Source organism: Carlito syrichta, unplaced genomic scaffold, assembly GCF_000164805.1.
Source record: "Carlito syrichta isolate Samal-C Ts95f unplaced genomic scaffold, Tarsius_syrichta-2.0.1 Scaffold305238, whole genome shotgun sequence".
NCBI lineage: Eukaryota > Metazoa > Chordata > Mammalia > Primates > Tarsiidae > Carlito > Carlito syrichta.
Window position 1 is genome coordinate 141,800 of NW_007249334.1, and position 17,986 is coordinate 159,785.

The 17,986-nt window shown below is 46.6% G+C and overlaps 1 pseudogene across 1 annotated transcript; it reads right to left on the minus strand.

Annotated features, from left to right (window-relative positions):
• Nucleotides 1-1,215: 1,215 nt before the first annotated feature.
• On the minus strand, nt 1,216-9,942 carry LOC103263723 (annotated as a pseudogene). Its single transcript, XR_002482159.1, has 2 exons — nt 9,894-9,942; nt 1,216-2,031 (listed from the first exon to the last, which is right to left on the minus strand). The product of XR_002482159.1 is annotated as an ATP synthase F(0) complex subunit B1, mitochondrial pseudogene (transcript).
• Nucleotides 9,943-17,986: the final 8,044 nt, after the last annotated feature.

The following is a 17,986-nucleotide window of genomic DNA, read 5'->3' on the forward strand; positions in this document are numbered from 1 at the left end:
CTCACGACAATCTTATATAGTAAGTTATGTCATGCTTTACAGATAATCTTGAGTTGCAGAGGTGATGACTGACCCAGGTGACACAGGCAGGAAGTGGCCACATAGAAATGTCATCCTCTTTCCACCAGACTGCTGCCTCCCAACTTATGAAAGGCAAAGTTAATGCTCGTGGAACCATCACGATGGCTGCTGCTATTACAGAGGCCCGAATATGTGCCAGGTGGTTCTCAGTTTTGGACCGGTGCTTCGTAGGCACTCAAATATTGATTGAAGCCGGGCTTGGTGGCTCAGCCTATAATCCCGCGCCTTGGGAGGCTGAGGTGAGTGGATTGCCTGAGCCCGAGGGTTTGAGACCCGCCTGTGCAACTTGGTGAGACCTCATCTCTACAATAAATAAACAATAATTAGCCAGGTGTGGTAGTGCGCACCTGTAGTTCCAGTTACTTGGAAGGCTGAGGCGGAAGGATCACTGGAGCCCAGCAGGTAGAGGCTGCAGTGGCCGGAAGCGGCCACTGCACTCCAGTCTGGGTGACAGAGTGAGACTTCAACTCAAAAAAAAACTGGTTGAATACATTGCATTTATTTCTCATAACTCCACTTACTGCTATGGAACTAACTCTAAGAAATCAACTAATTGTTAGTATCAGACATAAAGTTGGTTTGGAGTGCTTGTTCTATGCACAGCTCTCAACAGTAGGGTGGGGGAGGGTAAAGCACAGACAGGCGAAGAAGTGACCTAAAGCGCAGGAACCACCACAAAACCAAGTCCTTTCAATGCACGGGGAGAAGTAGACGCAGAATAGCAGAGCATCACCTTGAAGCGTCTGCAATGCCTATGGGAGCTGAAGAACTGGAACCTAGCAGTCAAACGACTGAACAGAGCACTCTGTCGAGAAGAAACCAAACACAAGCCAATAGCCATCACATGGTTAGTTTTTATTAGTTTTCTTTTTGTTGTTGTTTCAATTGTCACTTTACAGCAAGACGGTAGAATTAATTACAAATTTACACAATAACTTGGCAATCTTTAGTCAGGTTGCAAGTTTTAATAAAAGCAAACTGCTCATTTGAAAGTGATCATGGAACAACTCAAAAGGAGTTGAGAAACACCTGACTGGGCCAAATAGATTTAGTTCACTCATTATAGAAAACTCCAACTTTTCATTTTTAGGAAAGGTAAACCGTTAACTGCAGTAGACAGCAATGCAGAATATTCTGTCACAGAGCCTAGTTTCCATTAGTCAGTCAACTGTTTCTAGCTGTCTCAGTGGGACAGACACATTTACAGAACTGGCTGTGCTTGAGTCTTCTTTGCAAGCAGCTTTAGGTCTGCAATGAACTTGGCAATTGTCTCCTTTTCCTGCTGGGCAGAGATGCTCTGCACCGCATGCTTCTCCACCCAGTTTACCATGTGCTCTTGCTCCTTTCGACGCATCATATCCTGCACAGAGATGTGATAGTCCAGGCGATTCTTCACCTCTTTATATACGCAATGCAACCGTTCCCGGTTAGTAACCTCTAAAGCCATAGCAATGTTATTCCTCTGGACATCAAAAAGGTAATGGCGCTTCTGAACCAGTGCCTGCTGTGCCTTTTCCAAATCAAACACATCCTGGATTTGTTTGATGGAAGCCTGCTTCACCTCTTCTAGTTGGGCAAATTTTTGCTCATTGAGTTTATCAGCAAATTCTCCAATAGAGGTACCATATTTTTTAATTACATAGACAAGCAATCCTACTATTGATATGGTAGAGAAGGTTTCTGGGGTAATCACATTTATTTCTTTGGATAGAGCATGCAAAATAAGCCCTGTTCCAAGCACACAGGGTCCTGTTACACCCGTTTTAGGAGAAAGAAACAGAAAGAATTCCTCAGGAATCAGCCCAAGACGAACTCTTCCTCCAGATTCAGGAAGAGGTGGCAGTGGGGTAAGACTTGGCTGCCCTGTGTGAAAAGATCCTTGTGGCCTGCGAGATCCCTGGACCCAGGAAGGCGGCGTTCCTCAGGAGAGTGCCGCTGTGGCGGCGGCGGCTAGTGCCACCCAGACAGCATGGTCACCAAAGGTCTAGACAGCGATCTCAGCGTCCCTGTGACTCCACAGTTTTTATTAATTTTCTAAGTGAAAAACCCATAAGGTATTCCTTTGTACCCAGTGAACCAGTAAACAAATCATTAAAATGAATAAATATTGGAAGGGGAATATGGGAAACAGGTATATTCATTGACTGCTGATATACCTTGTATCCAGGCACCAGCCTTTTTTTCTTTTTTCTTTTGAGTTGGAGTCTCGCTCTGTCTCCCAGGCTGGAGGGCAGTGGCACGCTCCTGGCCACCGCAGCCTCGACCTGCTGGGCTCCGGTAATCCTTCCGCCTCAGCCTTCCAGTTAGCCGGAACTACAGGCATGCACTACCACGCCCGGCTAATTTTTTTGATTTATTGTAGAGACGAGGTCTCGCCAAGTTGCCCTGGTGGGTCGCGAACCTGCAGACTCAGGCAATTCACGCGCCTTGGCCTCCCAAAGTGCTGGGATTACAGGCTGAGCCACCGAGCCAGGCCAGCACCAGCCTTTTAAAGAGTAATATGATCATATACAAGAGTAGTAAGAATGACAGTATCCTCCGATTAGATAACCTCATGATGTCAAGAAGGGGAGAAATCATTTGTACAAAAAGCAACAGCAATAATGGTTATTCATCTTAACTACAACGCACGTGTGCTGTGATACAACCATTCTATGCACTACCATTTCGTCTTCATAATAACTGTTATCTTTCCCAATATCTCATAGATGAACCTGAAGCTCAGAAATCAAGAGACTAGTATTTGGCAATACCAGGACTCAGGGTCACATGTGCTTTGATGGCAGAGCGAGGAGGAGGAGAAACGCCCAGTAACTCTGGAACTCAGCAGATACCAGGGCTGGAGGCAGATGTGAGCATCATTAATTAGCACACAGAGGGTAGGTTCAGTCAAGAAAGAAGGCTCACTCAAGGGACAGTGTGGAAAGGCAGGTCAAAGAACAAAATGTGAAAGCGGCCTGGAAGGAAATTAAAAGGGAGAGGCCAAAAATGGTAGGAAGAAAACCAGGAAAATATAGTAACACAGACCTTGTGAATTCTAGAAAGAAAACTCTTCCCTGGATTTTGCTGCCAGTTAGATTTAAGCAACAAGCAGTGCTTTGAATGCCGTTGTGTAGCTCACATAGAAGCACTCGAAAAATTGTGCTGATGTGGACAAATTGGACCCCCAGTGCGCTATTGGGGGAATGTAAAGTGGTGCAATAATCATGGAAAGCAGTATGGCGCTGCCTCAAAAAGTAAAAATAGAACTGCCATATGATCTAGCAACTCCACTTCTGGGTGTATACCCAGAGGAGTTAGGAGCAGGGACTTGAACAGATATCTATACACCCATGTTCACAGCAGCATCATTCCCAACAGTCCAAAGGTGGAGGCAATGCAGGGCACGCTGATGGATAGATGGATATGCACAATGTAAATGCACATAAAATGAAACAGAATTTAGCCTAGAAAGAACGGAAATTCTGGCACATGCTACCACATGGATAAGCCCTGAAGACATCATGCTTGAAGCCAGCCACAGAAGGACAGATGCTGGCTCCATTTACATGGGGTCCTCAGCATAGTCCAATCCAGAAAGCAGAAGAACAGCTGCCAGGGGCCAGGCGAAGGGGGAAGGGAAGTTAAATGGGTATTGCATTCAGTTTAGGAAGACGAAAGTCATTCTGGCGATGGATGACAGTGAAGGCTGCACCCAATATGAATATGCCACTGAACTGTAGGACACAAAGAGTTCAAATGGAACTTTCGGTTTCCAGGCCAGCATGTAAGGAACTTAGAAGTCGCCACCCTCTCTTAGCAACAAGTAAAAAGCTAAACAAAAACAAACAAACAGAAAAAGCAGCAATTTTTGGATCTGTCACATTAGTAAGGCCACGGGACACACTGCTACCCCCAAATTGGAGAGACAGGAAGGCAGATTCAGAGAACTGCAACTTATCACAGGAAAAAACTCTGTGGGAACCAGTTCCAGAGTAGGAAAACTGAACTGCAACTGACAAATTGCCGGAAGGTTAGTGTGGACAACTTGTGAGTTAAAAACTCTGGGGTGGAGGGGGACATCCAGTCATCCAGAGGCCCTAGGAGCTCTATCAGGACCTCACCGTAAATATTAGAGAAAAATCCCCACCAGCTTCTGGTAGTGGGAGGAGAAAAGGAAACACTTTGAAATATACCAGAGCATTCTGTTCTTAACAGGGACTGCCCTTGAAAGAAACTATTTTACCAGACCTTAACCCACTGGAGTTTTATCAGAGTCTGTCTCTCTTACCAGGTGGGAAAAAAGAAGAGCAGGTGAAGTTCACAGCCCAGAGGCACAGGCTCACGGAATGCTCCCCCTTCTACCACATCTCACCTACTAAAGGCCCATTTACTGCAGTTCCTTTTACCCAGTGCCTCATGTCTGCCTTTCAACAAAAAACTATAAGGCATACTACAAGTCAAATCATAGTTTAAAGACACCGAACAAGCATCAGAACCAGATTCAGAAACGGCAGGAGTGGTAGAATTATCAGACAAGCAATTAAAAAAAAAAAAAAATCATAATTAATATGCCAAGGGCCTTAATGAAAAAAGGTAGAAATCATGTAAGCAGCAGAAAGATAACCTAAGCAGAGAGATGGAAATTCTAAGAAACAATCAGAAGGAAATGCTAGAGAAAAAAACACTGTAACAGAAATGAAGAATACTTTGATAGACTCACTAGTAGACTAAACATGGCTGTGGAAAGGGCCTGAGCTTCAGGATGTAACAGAAACTCCCATAACTGAGAAGCAAAGAGGAAAAAGAGAATGAAGGGAAAAAAAGAAGAAAATGAAGGGAAGAAAAGACACCCAACAGAACAGTGTCCAAGAACTATGGGACAACTACAAGAGGCTAACATACACGGAGGACCCCAAAAACCCGGAATTACCTTTTGGGGGGCAGGCGCCTTGTAGCACAGCCTCCTCCGCAAGGTAAGTGTTCTAGGAACCCATCGGCATCAGTGCTGCTGGCACTGTTGTGAGAGGCTGGCTGTGTTCGGCGCCAGTGAATTTTGGGGGGAGATATTTTCATGTAACATGTTGCCCATTTTGTGATGGGCGATTTACAACTGTATCTGCCCACAACACACTGCGCGTGTAGCCGTTTCTGACCAAAATGGCATGACCCCATGCCCTAGCCTCCCTGTTGGCCCTATCTCGCCCCCAGCAACTTTTTTTTTCCCCTGATGAAAAAGTCCTCAAAGGGAAATGTCTTGCTGATGTGGAAGAGGTGAAACAAAAAACAGCAGAAGCACTAAAAGGCATCAAAATGGATGAGTTCAAAAACTGTCTTGAGCAGTGGAAAAAGCATCTTAATAGGTGTACTACATCAAAGGGAGAGAACTTGGAAAGTGAGTAAAGTTTAAGTTTAATTCCAGGTTATTTTTAGGTCCCTCTCATAAGTGTGATGGAAATACAAGAAAAAAGGGTACGGAAGCAACTATTTGAAGCAATAATGACTAAACATTTCCCCCAAATTATTGTCAGGCATCAAACCATAGATCCAGGAAGCTCAGAAAACATCAAACAATGCTTAAAAAAAAAAAAAAAAATACACCTAGGTATATTACAATCAAACACCAGAATATCAAAGATAAACAAACAAAAAAATCTCGAAAGAAATGGGGAAAAGAGGTCTTACAGAGGAGCAAAAGCAAGAACTATATCCAACTTCCCAGAAACCATGCAAGCAATAGCAAGCGGAATGAAATATTTTAAAAATTGAGATAATCTAGAATTCTATATCCTGAAAAATTATCCTTCAAAAGTCAAAGTGGAATACAGAATTTCTCAGACCAAAAAAAAAGGAGGGTATTTGTTTCTAGCAAGCTTATGTTGCAAAAACTATTTCAAAGAGAAAGAAAATGATATAGATAGGGAATTCAGAAAACCATCAAATTCCAAAGTAAGAATTAGAGCAGAAATTGATAAAACCAACAGAGAAAAACCAACAAAACCAAAACGTGATTTTTAGAAAAGTTCAATAAAAATCAATGACTTGCTGGGCTCGGTGGCTCAGCCTGTAATTCCGCGCCTTTGGGAGGCTGAGGTGAGTGAATTGCCTGAGCCCATGGGTTCGAGACCCGCCTGGGCAGCGAGACCTCATCTCTACAATAAATCAAAAAATCAGCCGGGCGTGGTAGCGCATGCCTGTAATTCCGGCTACTCGGAAGGCTGAGGTGGAAGGATCGCCGGAGCCCAGCAGGTCGAGGCTGCGGTGGCCGGGAGCGGCCACTGCACTCCAGTCTGGGTGACAGAGTGAGACTCCAACTCAAAAAAAAAAATGTAATGACCTGCCAGGCACTTTGTGAGGCTGAGGCGAGAGGACTGCCTGAGCCTGGGAGTTTGAGACCAGCTTGGGCAACATGGCGAGCCCTCATCGCTACAATAAATCAAAAAATTAGCTGGGTGTAGTGGTGTGTGTCTGTAATCCCAGCTACTTGGAAGGTTAAGGTGGAAGAATCGACTGAACGCATTAGGGTCAAGGCTGCAGTAGTGTGAGCGGGCCACTGTAAGAGTGGACAAGAGCGAGACTCTGAGTCAAACAAAAAACCTACATTAAATGGAACAATTCCTTGAAAGAAACAATCTGCCAAAATATACACAAAAAGAAAGATAATCTTAACGGCCTGTGTTTTTAAAAATTATACCAATTAATAACCTTCTAAAACAAAAAGCACCAGACCCGCCCAGATGAGTTCCTTGGTGAATTCTACCAAATATTTAAGGAAAAAAATACCAGTTCTCTAAAATATCTTCCAGAAGACAGAAGGAAGCAGAGAAAATCTTCTAACTCATTCCACGAGGCCAGCATCACCATCATACCAAAACCAGACAGAAATTGCAAGGAAAGTATAGATCGGTAGCTTTCATGAATGCAGAGGCAAATATTCTCAATAAAATATTTTAAAAATCAACTACATCAATGTATAAAAAGAATCACACACCACAATCAAATATTTAGCCCAGGCATATAAGGCTGATCTCATATGTGAAAATCAATTAATGTAACCCATCACACCAACAGGCTAAAGAAGAAAACGCACACAGTCTATCAACAGAGCAGGAAAAGCATTTAACAAAACATTCGTTCATGATTTAATTAAAAAAAAAAAAAAGCCTTCCAGAAAACTAGCATCAGTGAGAGCCTTCCTCAACTTGACAAACAACTATAAAAAAACCTACAGCTAACATCACACTAGTGAAAAACCTGAAGCTTTTCCACTAAGATCAGGAAGATCACCATTCCTATTCAATATCATACTGGAAGTCCTAGCTAATGTAGTAAGAAAAGGAAATAAAAGGCCAGGTGCAGTGGCTCACACCTGTAATTCTAGCTCCTTGGGAAGCCAAAGCCAGAGGATCATTTGAGGTCAGTAGCTTGAGACCAGGTTGGGTAACAGAGAGAGACCTCAACTCAAAAAAAAAAAAAAAAAAAGAACACCATCTGGAAAGGACGAAATAAAACCATCTGTGTTCACACATGCCATGACTGTCTAAGTGAGAAATGCAAAAGAACCACCAACAAAAAAGTCCTGGAACTAATAATAAGTAATTATACAAGGTTACAGGTAACAAGGTTAACACATACAAGTCAACCCGCTTCCCATAGTCCAGGAATGAACAAGTAGAATTTGAAATTTAAGAAGTAGCCTTGGAGAGGCTGTGCAGTCTGGGGGCAGGGGGAGAAAGGGACACTCTCCTCCCCACTTTTTTGCTCAGTTTTGCTGTGAACCTAAACCTACAGTTGCTCTAAAATAAAGTTTATTACTTTAAAAAAATGGTTCAAATGTAAACTTCATGTTATATATATATTTACCACAATTTTTAAAACTTTGCTAAGTCATTGGTCATTTACAGAACTCAAAAGTAATGTTCTACCCTCATTTCAAAAATTTCTAAGTTTTCTTCCCACATGCAAAGACAAAAAGCTGAAGAACTCAGCTTGTAACTGTATTTTCTTTCTGCATTAAACAAAGTAGGCTTTGAAGAACAAGCTACTTTCTTGTACCAAACTAAAAGGAAACTGGATTGTTTGTGAAAACAGTAACAAGAGCCAAAGACCCTTGATATATGAGAAATAGATCTAAAGCACACCACGATGGGCAGCGATTAAGAAAACCTGCCAGAGCCAGACTCGGTGGCTCAGTTTATAATCCCGCCCCTTTGGGAGGCTGAGGTGATTGACTGCCTGAGCCCACGGGTTCGAGACCCGCCTGGGCAACTTGGCAAGACCTCATCTCTACCATAAATCAAAAAATTAGCCAGGTGTGGTGGCACATGCCTGTAGTTCCAGCTACTTGGAAGGCTGAGGCGGAAGGACTGCCAGAGCCCGGCAGGTCGAGGCTGCAGTGGCCGGGAGAGGACCACTCCAGTCTGGGCGACAGAGTGAGACTCCAACTCAAAAAAAAAAAGACCTGCCCTACAGGACGGCGCTACTTCTATGAAACACACGGCCAGCACTACACATTCCTCATAAAAACATATGTAGGTGCGCAAATCGGTAGGAAAAAACTCAAGAAAGTAGACACAAAACTAGGAAGAGCAGAAGATGAAGAAGGACCTGGGGAATGTGATCCGAAGAGAGGTTAGCCTTCTCTGTATTGTTTTCCAAAATAAATATAATCAATTACTTGAGTAACTTTCTTTAAAAGCTAAGACTTCCTATCTCAAACAAAAACTCAACAAAATAAAAAAGAAAAGCTCACAACATCCTACCTCTAATCAAGATTTCAAAACCAAAGCCAGAAAGAGCCCATAAAATAAACTACTATTCATTACAACATCAGTTTGACCTTACCCACTCATTCTGTGAACACGTATGACTTCAACATTCAAAAACACACATAAATTCCAATTATTCTAAGTCATTTTCTATGAAAAAGAGGGGAGAATGTTACTATTATTCCCATTCCACATGTGAAGAAAGTAGAGCTTAGAAAGGTGAAATAACACGCCAAACCAAGGTTCCAACCCAATTCTGACCACCTCAGTAATGACTCTCCTCTTGGCCACAATGGAGAGACTGTCTCCTGTACCAGGCTGCCTCTTCATCTTTAAGATGAAAACCCCACACTCATTTTGAAGCAATAAAAAGTTGTCAATAACACACGTAAGGAATCAAGCACGGGTATACCCAAACAAAGTAAGAGCCAGGGCAGGCAGCTGGAGGTTGACACTGACCATGAGACATTGGCGGGGAACAGACACCAAGAGCTGGACAGCAGGTCTGGCAACACAGTGAACAGCAGGAACTGATTCTTGCTACCTTTTTCTGGGGACACAGGCAAACATGACCCCAAATGTTTCTTTTTACTCCTCACAATTCTGCTGAACCAGCTGTCTCTAACCCATATCCCCCACAATCCTTTCTCATTCCTTCCTCGCCACTCTGGAAGATGACCAAGCTTTGCTTTTTGAAGACTGATGGAAACAATGGTTACGCTGCCGATGCACTTCAAACTCCTTGGCTCCGCTGAAAATTAGTACAATGGGATCATTAAAAGTAGTTATTAACTCTGTGCTTCTCTGGACTTGGCAGTGTGCGCCTGCTGCCATCAGAGCCGGAACCCTCCTCGGGGAGAGCTCTGGCAGCAGGGACGGGACTGGCATTGCCAGGATCTGCTACCAGCGTCCCACAAGAGCTCCAACACCAGCCACAGCTACGCGCTATCATGTCCCTCCACGGCTCTTTTTTTCTGACTGCCCCTTTTTAATATGTTGGTCAAAGTAAGAAAAGACTTTTAATATTAAGAAGTTCTTCCTCCCCACGGATCCACCATGTCTTACAAATGCGGAAGCCCTCTCTTTTCCTCCCCTCAAGACAGATCTGGTTCATCCTCTATTTTGATCCACAGCCCTGTTTCCAGATTGCTTTTGGTGCTCCCTACTTGACTAGAGTCAATGTGAACATTTTCTAGCAATCAAACGATCCCATTTCAAAACGGCATATCATCCTTGAAATTTTTCCCGTTTCTGGAGAGGAAAGTGAGCTATGTAGCGTTAGGGAGTTGAAAATCTCTGAGAAATTCCTCATCGACACAAGAATGCTTCATATTAAAGGAGAAAAAAACCTCTAGTTTGCTAGCTCTTAACAAAATGAAAACCATGTTTCTACATGTTTTTCAATACTGCTACTTATTCAAAAGAAGACTCCTGAGCAGCAGATCACGCCAGCCATCTAAACGTGAGAGCCCAAAGTCCTGTGCTGCTCTGGCCAACAGGGGAGCACTCTGAGCCCAGAACGCGCAAAAACCCTGGACACAATGTTAAGGCGCCTCTTGAACGCAAAGCTGGACCGAGACGAGAAGACGACTCCCAGCTGCCTCCATCCCGGCCCCAGACGGTCTCACTGGACGCTACGCTCCACCAAGGCACGGAATTCTGCCGTCTTGCTCTTTGGCAAACACCAAGTGCCCACTGTCTGGCACACAGGAGCAATAAATATTTGGTGAACACTGGCTATGAACGTACTGAGGGCATCTGGCCATTCTCACCGAACTAGAGCATGGCAGACAACAACTGTAAACTAAATCAAGAATAACAAACACCTGTAGTTCCAGCTCCTTGGAAGGCTGAGGCGGAAGGGTCGCCGGAGCCCAGCAGGCGGAGGCTGCCGTGGCTGGGAGCGGCCACTGCCCTCCAGTCCGGGCGACAGAGTGAGACTCCAACTCAATTTAAAAAAAAAAGAGGAAATAAGTTTTCAGAAACGGACAATAACAACAAAAGATCAGACCAGAAAAGCATGTCAACACCAGTACTAACTACATAACATATGGTCAATACAGCTGAAACAATACATTATAGAAAGTACACTTAGGCTGGGTGTGGTGGCTCCAGCCTGTCATCCCAGCACTTTGGGAGGCTGAGGCGAGAGACTGCCTAAGCCCAGGGGTTCAAGACCAGCCTGGGCAACTTGGTGAGACCTTGTCTCTACAATCAATCAAAAAATAAGCCGGGCATGGTAGCGTGTGCCTGTAGTTTCAGCTACTTGGAAGGATGAGGCAGAAGGATCGCCAGAGACCAGCAGGTCGAGGTTGAGGTGACCATGAGCATGCCATTGCACTTCAGCCTAGCTGACAGACTGAGACTCCCCCAACTCAAAAAAAAAGAAAAAGAAAAAGTACACTTAAAGAACAAGCAGACCTGGAAAAGCACTAAATGAAATTTATTAAAATAAAAAAAGGAATCAAATTAAATTAAATCAATGGATAAAACACAGACCGCACCAGGCATGGTGGCTCACGCCTGTAGTCTCAGGTACTCAGGAGGCTGAGGTGGAAGGATGGCTTGAGCACAAGGGGTCGAGGTTGTGGTGAGCTGTGACTGTGCCACGACACTACTGCCAGAGTGGCAGAGAGAGACTCCAGCATTAAAAAAAACCAAAATACAGACTGAACACAGCTAATGAGAGAACTGCTAAACTCAAAGATAGAGTTGAAGAAAATACCCAGAAGGTGACAGAGAAAGACACAAAAAAGTGAAATACGCTCAAGAGAGCCAGGAAGATGAAGTGAGAAGGGCTGGAAAGATCTAAGCAGAGCGCCGGAAGAGGAGGGGAGGCCACACCGAAGCAAGAAGGCTGGGATTTTTAAACAGAAGGAAAACCCCAACCCCTCAAAGGACAAGAAGAACTCTTCACATCCAAAATTCCTTGTAAAGCTGAAGGTTGGGGAAAAGACTGGAGAGTTTAGAAGGGAGAGGTCACCCACAGAGCAACAACTGACAGCAAACTTCTAATTCATCCCAACAGCAGCAATGGGAAAAGAAGGGGGGCACTGCCATCGGGCTAAGGGAAAAGGGCCACCAGCCCACAGCGGGGCACAGGCCAGCGGCCTTTTAAGCATGACAACAGAAAAGAACCAAACACGCACCCATCTGAAACCAGAACGCTGCAAAACCCTCGACTTCTTGAGTGCTCACATGACACTGCAAGTAGAAAACCCCACACCTGGCCACAGGTGATGGACTACAGTCAAAGGCAGGCACACCACACCATTTTTTCAGTGTCCCCAGAGCAAGAAGACCCTCCCAGCCCCCTTCATCTGCTGTGTTGTGACACAGGCATTCTGGGGGTGCCACTGTGCTTAGCTGCCCTGACAGATTATTTTTCACTGTATTAACAATATGCTATAATTTTTACTGTTAAGTACTTAAGTGTGAATAAGTGCAGGTAGTGTCTGCCACTACCCCTTATACTCTCCACTGTAATGGCTGTCCTGGGCAGTGTCCCAAAACTTGAATAAGATATTAAAAATCAAAGGATTGGAAAGAAACAGTTTATCTACTTAAAAACCCCAGAAAAGCCCACAGGTAATTTATTTAAGGACGCTGGGCGGGCACGTGGCTCACACCTATAATTCCAGCACCTTGAGAGGCCAAGAAGAAAGGCTTGCTTGAGGCCAGGAGTTCAAGACCAGCCAGGGGCAACATAATGAGACCTCATCTCTACTTAAAAAAAAAAAAAAAAAAATCAGCCAGACATGGTGGTGTGCACCTGTAGTCCCCTCTACTTGGGAGGCTTAGGTGGTAGGATTGCCTAAGCCCAGGAGGCTGAAGCCACAGTGAGTCATGATTGTACGGCTGCACTCTAGCCTGGGTGACAGAGTGAGACCCTGACTCAAAAGAAAAATAAATAAATAAAATAGTGAAATTAGAGAAGTTACTGTGCATTACAGTGAACTACATTTCCATCTACCAGCAAACAAAAAATTTAACTTTAAAAACATAATTTATCATAGCAACAAAAACTATAACATACTCAAAAATTAATCTAAAGAAAGATGTGCAAGACTTTCAGGAGAAAAACCATTATCTTTATTAAAAGTAACCAGCTATAAACCAAAAAAGAACCCAGACTTCCTTCTTTGTCCTTATATTCTATGCTTTCAAATAAACATCTGCTTAAAAACAAAAAAACTCAACTCATGAACACAGAAAGATAGGCTACAGATTGGGAAAAGATATCTGTCACAGAGAAGATAGATAGAATAGTATCGATCAGACTATACAGGAATTCCTTCAAGCAATAAAAACCACACAACCAACAAAAAAAGGAAAGACATAAGCATTCCACAAAGTGGAGATCCAAACCCCAAGAAGAATACAAAAAGGGCTCAGCTTCATTCACAATCAAAGAATAGAACATTAAAACCAGGCAAAAACAACAAAGACGGTCAAAGGGTTTCAACAGACTTTCTCCAAAGAAAATAAAGTCAGTAAGCCATTACAAAGAGAACAGTTTCCTATCATGCAAATAGCCAGTAAGTTCTACTGAATAAGAAGACGCACACCAGCATCGGCCACAAGGCAAATGAAAGCCACAACAGGACTCGCTCCACACCCCTTGCAGGAAAAAACAAACACAAAACAACGAAACACAGTACATCTTGGTGAAGATGCGGAGACGTTGGAACCCTGATGCAGGGTCGTGGCAATGTAATATGGTACACGGCCATTATGGAAAACAGCCAGTCAGTTCTTCGCCATGTCAACATTACCACATTATCCAACCATTCCACTCTAAGTACACAGCAAGAGAATTTAAAGCATGTCTACCCAAAGGCTTGTGCACAGACGTTCACAGAAGTGTTATTCGTAATACCCAAAAGTGGAAATGCGGCAAGAAAGCGGAAAGAGACAGATCCAGGTGCTCTTCCTAGTCTCTGACTCAACAGTGAACACGGAATAAATACTCTTGTGCCCACACAGCGAACTAGCTACCCATTCTGCAAGAGACATCAGCTGGGTGTTCTTCAATCTGATCTGACCCTGCCCACCTGGAGACAGAGTCGGATCCCACAGGCGGAGAACTCAGTCCCCCAAGTCTGCCCCCACTTCCCATGCCAACTGCCAGCACCAGGTGTTTTCCCTGTGCTTCTGGCCGACAGGCTCTGAACTGGTGTGCCCAAGACCCCCCTCCTTGGGCTTGACTAATTTGCTAGGCAGCTCACAGAACTGAGGGTAACACATTTACCAGCTTTTACTATCAACAACATCACAAAGGATACAGATGAAGAGACGACAAGGGAAGGACCGCAGAGCTGCCCTGCCCTCTCTGGGCACACCGCCCTCCAGAACCTCCGTGTGCTCAGCTCTCCAGAAGCGCTCGGATTCTGGTCTTCTTGGCCATCAGTGCTCCACCGAACTCCAACCCTCTCTCCTCACCGAAGATGGGGAATGGGGCCGAAAGCCCACTCCAGTCCTGGCTGGTCTTCCCGTGACCAGCTCCCTACCTGAAGCTACCTCGGGTTGGCTAGCCATCAGTCAACTCAGCAGCATACAGACACTTATATCTGGAGATCCCAAGGACTTTAGGAGGTGCATGCCAGGAAACGGGAGGATGACCAAATGTAGATTTCACAATTATCACAGGAAACAAATGGCCTTCAGCTGGTGAATAAGTAAAATGGGTATATATCCATACAATGAAATATTATTCGGCAATTAAGAAGAATTAAGGGTGATACTGATCCACACCAAAACATGGATGAACCTTGAAAGGACTATGTTAAATGAAACAAGCTAGCCACAAAAGACCATATACTGTGTGATTCTATTTATCTGAAATGCCCAGACAAGAAAACGGGTACAAGGGTTTTTTGGGAGGGGTGATAAAAATGTTCTAAAGTTAGATCGCGGTGCCGATGACATAATTCTGTGAAGACATTAAAATCTATCCACTTGTGACTTTAAATAGGTAAACTGTCCACATGAACGATCTCTCAATAAAGTTATTTTTTTTTAAAGCCTAGGAGAAAAGCTCCACCCACCCAACTGGCACGTACAAAAGGGCTGATGAGGATGCCCACAAAGTGCTGCCTGCAGGGTGACGGGTCCGAGCATTCCAGACGACAGCCTGTGCCATCGACTAAGGGTGAAGAAGCCCGTGTCCCACCACCTGGGACCCCCTCCCCAGTGCACGCCTGGAGAAAGGCATCCGGCCTGGTCCAGGGCAGTGTTCCTTCTTGCTGAAGCAATCATGTTCTCCAGCGACAGCACCAAGAACAAAATGAGACGTCCTCAGCCTGAACAGAACACAGAAGTGAAAGGAACAGACCACAGACCCCCCTCCGTCCTGCACAGTCCATTTCTACTTCCCACCATCACCAACACTCCCGACCCTCTAAGCCACTACCCAGGCCAATGGGGCGCTCTGACTCCGCGTCCAGGAAAAGTAACAGACACAGGAGTGCATCCCTGGGAGCTTTCCACTCACACTCCTCCCTCCTCCTCCCCACACACCGCCAGGCCCTCCGCCCCCTAACTGCTGAGAACTTCCTCCACTGCAGTGGGAAAAACCAGAGACGACACTGTCCACACGTGCCCAGGCACCCACCTCCCTGTGGCCTCTCCCTCCTCTCCCCACGAAGCGCCCATGGGTGCCAGCTCGGCCCATCCCTGCTGCCTCCCAAGCCCAGGGCGCCGCAAGGGTGGCCAGTGGCCTTCCCTGTCCCAGGTCACGCACTCTCCACCAACGCTGGGGCTTCTCCCACCTCGGCAGACCCCGAGGCCCGGGACCCATCCTCAGGGAGCCTTCTCCCAGGGCCTCCTCTTCTCTGGGTCTGCGGGAACACTCCCTCCCAGGCGGCTCTCGCACCACATGCGGGCACTGCTCTCATCACGGCCGTCTAGGAATCCCGTGCTGCCGGGGCCACAGGTCTCACTCTGGCCCTCATCCCACCTGACCTCACGGCAGGCTCATTTGGCAAAGCCCGCCCCCGCCAGACAACACCATCCCGGCCCCGAGGCGATCTCCTACGTTCCCACTCACCCCAGGACCCCCACACCTCCACGCGAGCCTGGGGCCCCTCTGGACGGCACACATCTCGAGCCTGGCACCCGGCTGCTCTCTGCAAGCATCCCTGACTGACTGTGCCCACAGCTTGGCCCTGACCTTCCGGCCTCCCTACTCCTCCCAGCCTCCCTCATGGATGGCGATGCCCATCGCCAGCACCATCCCTGGTACCACCCTGGCATCGTCCTTCCCTCCTCACACCCACACCCATCTGTAGCGAATCCTGTCTGCTCGCCCTTTTCCAGAGGGATCCGGGTTCCCGCCACTTCTAACCGCCACCCCGCCCCCCCGTCCAAGCTGCCATGACTGCCCTGCAGGCTTGCCGCCAGCGCAGCTATTCTTAACACAGCTCCGGGGACTTCTGGGAGCCAGATCAGTCACACCTCTGCTCAAAACACTGACTTCCCATCTCACCCAGAGAAAAAGGCAGAACCCGGCCAAGGCCTGGGTGACCTACCGCCCCAACACCCTCGCCCCACCCCCCACCCGCTGCCCCAGGCTCTTGCTCCAGGCACGCTGGCCTCTCTGCTGGCCCTCCTGTGCGACAGGCACACCCCCTTGGCACCTGGTCATGCTGGACTCTGCCTATGGTGCTCCCCACACCACCCCTTCCCGCTGCTCGTCCTTCGGCCTACAAGCGGCACCCCTGCCCCTGCCTGACACCCTGCGGCTACCCTCCCTTTTCCTCATCCGGCAACTGCCACCCCCACTGGACGGGACGTAAGCTTCACCAGGGCGGGCCGTCTGTCTGCCTTGATCCCTGCCAACATACCTGGCAAGAGCTGTGGCAAGCCAGAGCAAGAGCACTCACACACTCGAGTAAGTCGACCCCAGCAACAACGCTGAGGGGGAAGACACAGAACAAGAGTCCACTGACACAGCTCAAAGACAAGCAAACCCCAAGTCCTGTTACACAAAGACGCACTTGCAGATGGCAGCACCATGAAGTCAGGCGAGAAAGCCACACACACAGGACAGCGCCTGCCTGGGGGGTCAGGGTGGGGAGCGGGGGCCAGCAGGCAGCCCAGGCAGGAGCGGCCAGTTCTGAAGCAGGTGGGTGGATGACGCTTGGTGGTTTTAATGTTTCATGATAGCTACATACATAACGATGTATACTCTTCAAATATGTAACCTCACTAAAAATTAAAAGAAAAACCGATCGGAGCCGACACTGACAAGCGGGGGCCCACAGGCCGAAGGGAAGTCCTCCGGGAGATGACCGCCTTCACGCGCTCACCGCTGGCTGGGGCTATGTCCCGCCAGAGGCACAGCTGAGGAGCCGCAGCGACCTTCGGCCTGCAAGCCCACAACACTCACCAACTGGCCCCTTGGAGAACAAGTCTGCAGACCCTCGAGAGAGTTGCCTGCTGATAATGCGGAATTTGTAAAGAAATTAAGTGCCAAATCAAAAACGTCCAATCATCTGGAATCACATATTGATTCTTCAAGGCATAAGCGATTAACCACAGTCTGGGGAAAAAACACGGTTCTATGTAACACGTGAGGCGCCACAGTAAATGAAGTTACCTTTATTTATAACAGCTTGAGTGCCAGAAAGGAATAGATTTTAAAGATGAATGTTTCAGAAAAAACTGCAAACCACAAATTTATGATCTCTACTCCCGCCAAAGGATTATGCTATATATGTTTCACGTACATAAATGCAAACAAAAACATTACACCCATGTACGTAAAACACACATAACGCCACCCAGATCCGGGGGGAAGGGCACACGAATGCCGACTCCATCACCTTCCCGCTCCCCTGGGCCGTCCCCACAGCGTGAGAGGGGCTGCCAACCTTCTCCACGAGCCCACGAAACTACCTCCCCTCTCCAGGGCAGCCAGGGCCCTTCAGAGTTGTCTCTCCACTTACCGATGTGACTGAGATCGACAACCAGTAATATTGGTGCAAATATTAGTCCGTGCTGGGCGCTATGTGAAACAGTTTTTTTTTTTTTTTTTTCGAGTTGGAGTCTCACTGTCGCCCAGACTGGAAGTGCAGTGCCCGCTCCCGGCCACCGCAGCCTCGGCCTGCTGGGCTCCGGGCGACCCTTCCGCCTCAGCCTTCCGAGTAGCCGGCTGC